This window comes from Macadamia integrifolia, chromosome 3 (genome assembly GCF_013358625.1).
Source record: "Macadamia integrifolia cultivar HAES 741 chromosome 3, SCU_Mint_v3, whole genome shotgun sequence".
In the NCBI taxonomy this organism is placed as follows: Eukaryota; Viridiplantae; Streptophyta; class Magnoliopsida; order Proteales; family Proteaceae; genus Macadamia; species Macadamia integrifolia.
In genome coordinates, this window is record NC_056559.1 from 31,082,936 (window position 1) to 31,090,769 (window position 7,834).

Sequence of the window (7,834 nt, forward strand, 5' to 3'; positions counted from 1 at the left end):
CTTTCTTTCCATTTTTTTTTTTTTTTTTTTTAACTTTGCCCGTATCTGTCAAGCTTCAGCCAACATCGGCCAAGTGGCACGGTCCGTCGGGTTAGGTGCTTATGGCATTATTTGTGTGGTAGACTCTGGGGATTCCCTCAAGTATAACTGGGGTCAAGGGATTTGAGCTCATTTTCTTATCTCCTCCTCAGTCGTTTTTGCCATGGAGAGTGAGTATTTTCTTCCTTACTTAAAATTCCAAGATTTTCTTGGATTGACTTAGGTTAGGAAGGTCTAGGGTTCACATAAATGAAAATTGAATCATCCATGAAATAATCACCACATTAAATATTATTCATTAATTTCAAACGCTTTCTTGGCACATATTCTTCAAATTTAGAAGTTTAAAAAGCATGTATCCTCTATTCTAGTTTTTTTTTTTTTTTTTTTTTTTTTTTCATTCCGTTCATGTTTTGATTCATTTAAAACACATCCATATGGAACACATCTTTTTCCATTGTCCTGTTTTAACTAACTAGCTTGAGTAGGGCAAAATGAAGCTGGTATCCTCATCCCTTCCTCAAATTCATTTCTTCAATTGAGATTAGATAGGGTTAACTCTAAGGTTGTCATGCCAATCTATATTCTATGAGGCACCTAATTTTATTTTATTTTGTCTGTTTCTTTTGGCTTGAAACCTTTTACCCTTATGATAGAGATCAAATAGAGTTCAATTCATTCCTTTGACAACATTTAAGCGTTTGCAACTTATAAACACCACATTTAATTTGGACCATTGATCCTTTTATGAATAATCTAAGCCGCTGTCATGCCTCCATTAGTGGCTTATATTTTCAGTCGGTTTTCTATTTATTAACCGTTTCTTTGTACTTGAAAGAAATTTTTAGCTCCTCGATTGCTGAAGCCATATGTGGGACCCGTAACACCACTCTTCTTTCTCTCCTTTGTTTTCTCTTCATCATTTCACCTTCTTCCTCTTTCGTTGAAGGAACACCTCCGCAATACAACCCACTCTAGTTTGTATGTTCCAATTTTACCTGTAAGAAAAAGATTGTGGGCAATAGGTATAAGAAAGGGTGTCAATTAGTAATCAAAATTGAATACCGAAACCAATATTGAGTCGAATCGAATCGAATTAAATTCAGTTTGACTATGTGAGTATGCTCCTCGGATTTGTTCGATTTCAATTTCAAGTGTAAGAATTTTCGGTTTGGACTAAAACAGAGCCGAATTGTCTTAAAATCAAAATAAAGAAAAAAACTCTAGTATAGTAGTATTGTTAGGACTCAAGTAGGATTTTTTCAATATTCAATTTTGAAAATTCAAGAGTGTTTTTTGTAATTTATCGTCACATATTTACCTGCTAAGACAATTTTGGAGTTAACACTGGCCATAAGGCCCATAGCTTGAGCCCAATATGGCCTTTGATCTATCATACTCATGGTTCAAAAGTGGAACCGTTTTCATAACTGAATTAAAATTGCATATCATAACCGAATTGGAACCGAAATCGAATCGAGCCAAATTGAATCAGCTTGAGTATCTAAATATGGAATAGAGTCGGTTCTCAATTTGGTTATGGTCCACCTTAAATGAATGATTGGGGATAATAGGATTCATTTTGTGATTTTAATATTAGTTATCTTCTTAGTAATTTGTTATCCATTGGTTTTAATATAAGCTCCCTCACAACGATAAACCATAATTTAGTTGTTTTTTTGGTCAAATCTTGTCACTCTAAGTTATGAATATAAAATTCCATTATGGTTTAAGCCCAATAATAAACCAATCTAAGCTGGTATTAACCTATATTGAAAAATCGAAATAAATCGAAACCAAATCGGACCGAAATCAAAACCAACCAAAAACCAAAGCTCCTTAATGGATTGGTTTTGGTCTCCCTCATTCCTAGATAGAAACCAATTCAGGCTGACCGAAACCAAACCGAACCATGCAATTGACACCCTTACAAAACCTAATGGACACATTCGATTGAACCGTTTTTGTTAATGGAACCGCCCAATTAACAAAGTTCCATTAACAGAAACGAGTTTTGCCAAAAAAAAGAAAAAAAAATGCATAACTGCTCTCTCACTCCCCTCTCCAACCTCTGTTTTGCTTCGTCTGTGTTTTACTTTGTTTTTCCCCTGCAGAAGACGACACGTGGATTGATAAAAGTGGACGGCCAAGATTGCTTTAAGGTTGAATCCAACGCAAATCTGCTTTGGGGTTGGATGAACCAACTAATTCAAGTGAACCAAACCGGGATTGGGTCTCTCTTTTTGAATCAAAACAACCCTAAAAACTCCCGCGGGTTGCACAATTCTCTCTCATTCTCCCGGATCTCACTGTCTGTCACACCTCTCTCTGCTCACGAAGGAAGGAAAAATCCTTAAAATCGCTCTCACGAAGGTCTCTCTGCTCACAAGGGAAAAATATTTGTTGTCTCTCTCTCTCTCGTGAAGGTGAAGTAACAGAGATACCGTTGATTCGAGAACACTCTCTCTCTCTCTCTCTCTCTCTCTCACGAAGAGAGTCGCTAGGGCTCTCGATTTTTCCTGGGTTTGAGTACTCCTCGCGCGCCGAAGCTCTGTCTGTTCGGTCGCGAACCTAGTTAGGGTTTTAATCTAAACCATTCCCTGTTCAGTTTCGAATCAAATCGTTGGCAGGTAAACCCTAAACTGTTGTGGCTTATTAGGGTTAGGGTTTTTATTTTTATCTATAATATTTTTGCTACTTTGGGTGATTACTGGTGATTATGGTTTGATCTTGAAGACTGTTAGGGTTTTGAATACTGTTGGGTGATTCTGGTTTGGTTATATTGAAGCTATCGTGCTAGAAGCACTTGCACGACACTCTCTCTCTCTCTCTCTATCTCTGTTACACATTCTCACTCCCCTCTATCTGTTACCCCTTTTATACTCAGATTTTAAAATTTTATCAAGTACGTAGAGGAGATTATATGGTATTGTTTTTATTTTGTTCTTGTTTGTCATCTCTGTAGACAAGACTTTGTATTTGGTAACAATTATTGATATAAATAGTGTTTTGCATATGATATCAGTAGTGTTCAAACAACCTCAAGTCTGCATTTTGTTTCTTTGACGTGTAAAAGATTACCAATTCTTTGTAGGCCCAAATATAATTCTCTGTTATGCTTCTTGGTAGTTTGGGTTGCACATATGTACCATGACTATCCTTTAAGGTTGCCATTTTTCTCTCGGTCACTGATATTCCCATATCATAGCATATTTTTCGTGCAGGTACGGAGTCTTTAGCTCAAATGGTAGAGTACCTACGTTAATGCCTAGGTTATGGTGGTTCGAATCCACCAAGACTTTGAACAAAATACCAAACGTGTTTTAACTTATTATATCTTTTATTTTATTTTTTTGGTGGTGTTGTTCTGTTCTGTTCTTGTGTTGATATGGATGAAGGGACATCAAGATGAATCTCTTTACTGGTCTTTTATATATATCTTTTATTTTTTATTTTTATGAATGTAGGTTTGGTGTTACTTAAGCTGGAATGTAGGTTTGGTGGAAGATGTAAAATTTAAAACTTGACAAAAACAAACAATTGCCTTAGCGTTGCTGTTTGACAAAGTTAGGGAGAAATCTAATAACTCAGAAGAGAGAGTTGAGATCAGCCTTAGACCCAAAATTACAAAATACGATAATAAAAAACAATCCAAAATACAATTGTTCATAGTCTTGGTGGATTCGAATCACCATAACCTGGGCATTACCCAGGTGCTCTACCATTTTGAGCTAAAGACTCCTTATGTACAAAAAAGATTGTTAGTATAATATAAAAACAAGATCAAACCAGAATCACCAATATAATCACCCACTATATCAAAAATATTATAGAAAAAAATAAAAACCCTAACCCTAACAAGGCATAATCGTTTAGGGTTTACATGCCAACGATTTGAATCAAACCCTAAGAGAGAATGGCTTCGATTCAAACCCCAACCAGGTGACAACGCTATCTTAGAGCTTCGGTGTGAGAATGGGTAACACAGATAAAATCGAGAGTATCAGCGACAACTTCGTGAGCAGAGAGAGAGAGAGAGAGAGATCGACTTAGGATAACAAGCAAACCCCTTCGTGAGAGCGACCGAGAGCGAGTTAGGGTAGGAGCTTCTACTTCGTGAGAGCGACCTTCACCAAGCTTTGATGAAGCACTTAGCAGAGCTTCTCCTTCATCTAGCAGAGAGAGAGGTGTGAGAGACAGAGAGAGGAGAGAGAGTGTGGTGCGAGAGAGGGAGAGGGCTGTTTCTGGATGTTTTAATTCAAATTTGAACCACCTTGGTTTGATTCTTCATACGGACCGGTTCACTTACCTCAACCCGGTTTTGGTAGACCTTCAACCAAGCAAGCATCTGGACCGTTCACTTAAAGATGTCCATGTGTCCTCTTCTGCAGGTAACAAAACAAAGAAAAACAAGATTAAAAAAAAAAACAGAGGATTTTTATCCTTGTCAGCCAAGCCTTGAACCTTGGACCTCAAGGCTCACTCACTCTGGTAATGTTGTGCTCCCTATATATATAGTCTGAGAAAGAAAGGACTAGAAGAGTGGGACAAGGGGAAGAAGAGGAGAGTAGGAGAGTGGAAGCGTGGGAGAAGGGGAAGAAGAGAAGGGAAGGGAAAGAAGAATGATGAACCATAACCATTCCCCTATTCACCGTCCTCCCTATCAGATGCATGTTCACTGTTCCCCTATTCACCGTCCTCTCTATCAGATGCCTATTCACCGTGCTCCTCCGCCCAGTTTGGAACCCCGGCATCCAAAACATAAGACCAGGATGTGCCAGAACTAGAGGTACAATCGAGTCTGCAAATTTGGAAAAAGATGCAAGGTATGTAATCATTTCTCTTTTACATCCAATTCATTATTGCATTTTGTTTTTTAATTTGTTTTTTCTTTTTTCTTTTTTCAAGTTTGCCCATGGCGTGCTTGAAATTTGTGAGCCTGGTTTTGAGCCGCCACCTCCCCCTCAACCACTGTCAGCACCTCTCCATCCCAGTGGTCTACCACCACCGTCAACACCTCTCCATCCCAGTGGTCTACCACCACCGTTAGTACCTCTCCATCCCAGTGGCCTACCACCGCCAACCCCCGGCTACCTGGGCGGCTACGCCAATCCACCACCCTGCTACTTTGGTTATTGCGGCTACCCCGGCGCCTATGCTACTCCACCACAACCACCAGTGTAGGTCATGCTACAACCACTGCAGGCGATGCGACCACCCCTATCAGCTTCTGTCAAGCAAATGATAATCTTATTTATCTCTTTCTGCTTGAGCTTAGAACATATGGTATCAGAGCTCCCAATCTGCAGCCTATTGGGAGCTTTGATACCACCGTCAGCAACTATCCATCCCCGTGGCCTACCACCGCCAGCCCCCGGCTACCTGGGCGGCTACGCCAATCCACCACCCTGCTACTTTGGTTATTGCGGCTATCCCGACGCCTATGCTACTCCACCACAACCACCAGTGTAGGTCATGCCACAACCACTGCAGGCGATGCGACCACCCCTATCAGCTTCTGTCAAGCAAATGATAACCTTATTTATCTCTTTCTGTTTGAGCTTAGAACATATGGTATCAGAGCTCCCAATCTGCAGCCTATTGTCGAAATGAGTGGCAAACTCATTTCTGTAGATATGGAGACAGATGTAATGTAAGTGATCTGTAACTTTCATTTATTCGTTTTTCTTCTACATTAAATTCACTTACTACGTTTTGTTTTTGCTTTTATTTTTATTTTTTTTCTTTCTTTTTCACTTTCACAGTTCAAATGATAACCTTATTTTTCTCTTTCTTATTAGTTTAGAACATATGGAATTAGATCGAGCTCCCAATCTACAGCCTCTTGTAGATAACTTCGGTCCTCTTCCACCCTAATTCGAAGCGCGACCTCCAAACTATAGGACAAAAATCTGTCAAAATTAGAGGCAAACTCGTTTATGCAGATATTAAGACAGAAATAATGTAAGTGATCTGTAGCTTTCATTTATTCGTTTATCTTCTACATTAAATTCATTTATTACGTTTTGTTTTTTTTTTTCTTCTTAATTTCACATTTCACCCATGGCATCCATCAACTAAATGATAATCTTATTTCTCTCTTTCTTCTTGGGTTTAGAACATTTGGTATCAGAGCTCCCAATCTACAATCTCTTGTAGCTAACTTTGGTCCTCCTTCACTCTATTTCGAAGCCCGACCTCCAAACTATAGATCGAAAATCTATCGAAATTAGAGGCAAACTTGTTTCTGCAGATATGGAGACAGATGCAATGTAAGTGATCTGTAGCCTTCACTTAATCATTTCTCTTCCACATTAAATTCACTTATTACGTTTTGTTTTTGTTTTTGTTTTTGTTTTGTTTTTGCTTTTTTTACACTCTCACAGTTCACCCATGGCGTCCGTCAAGCAAATGATAACCTTATTTCTCTATTTTTTCTTGGGTTTAGTACATATGATATCAGAGCTCCCAATCTACAATCTCTTGTAGCTAAATTCGGTCCTCCTTCACCCTATTTCGAAGCTTGACCTCCAACTGTAGATCGAAAATCTATCGAAATTGGAGGCAAACTCGTTTCTGTAGATATGGAGACAGATGCAATGTAAGTGATCTGTTACCTTCACTTAATCATTTATCTTCTACATTAAATTCACTTATCACGTTTCGTTTTTGTTTTTGTTTTGTTTTTGCCTTTTTTATACTCTCACAGTTCACCCATGGCGTCCGTCAAGCAAATGATAACCTTATTTCTCTGTTTTTTTCTTGGGTTTAGAACATATGGTATCAGAGCTCCCAATCTACAGCCTCTTGCAGGAAACTTCGGTCCTCCTCCGCCCTATTTCGAAGCCCAACCTCCAAATTATAGGACGAAAATGCTATCCTTTTTTGTTGTATTTCGACTGTGTCCAAGTGAATTTGGTCATACACGAAAGAGTGATTCCAATTAATGTCAAATTTGATGCTTTACTTTTTTTTGGTAACATTGTTTCATATCATAATTGGGCCTAAATGATGATACCAATCTAGTCTTGCAGAACGATATTTTGGACCATAAAAATTAGGGAGAGAATGTTGATAAATCGAAAGTCTATAAATAGCGTCACATCATCATTGGTTAAGAGATTCTCTCTTAATGGAATAGGAAATCAAATTCATCCAAAACCCAATGGAATGTGCCACATCAACAAATCCATAACAGAAACGGGATTTACAAAAAAAAAAAAAAAAAAATGCATAGCTGAATGATCGGCTCACTCACTCTCGTAGTGCTCCATGTGCTCTCCATATATAGTTTGAGAAAGGACTAGAAGAGTGGCTTTGTCCATCTGTCTAAGAAAGGACCAAAAGAAGAGAATGGGAAGAAGAGGAGAAGGGAAGAGTGTCTTTGTTCATTAGTCAGACAAAGGACCAGCAGAAGAGAAGGGAAGGAAAAGAACAATCACCATGAACCTACCTGGGAACCGTTCCCATCAGATCCCTCATCAACCTTTCATGCTTCAGCCACTTGCAGCCATCCTCCTCCTCCACCCTATTTCGATCCTCGACATCCAAATATAGAACCAAGATCTGCCGGAATTGGAGGTTGAATTGCTTTTGCAAATATGGAAGAAGATGCAAGGTAAGTGTAACTCTCATTTAGTCATTTTATTTCTACACTAAATTCATTACTACGTATTGTTTTTTATTTTGTTTGTTATTTTTTCAAGTTCGCCTATGGTCTGATTCGAATTTGCGAGCTGACTGGTTTTCTTGAGCCACCTCCCCTTGTTTTTTTTTTTTTTTTTTTTTTTTTTTT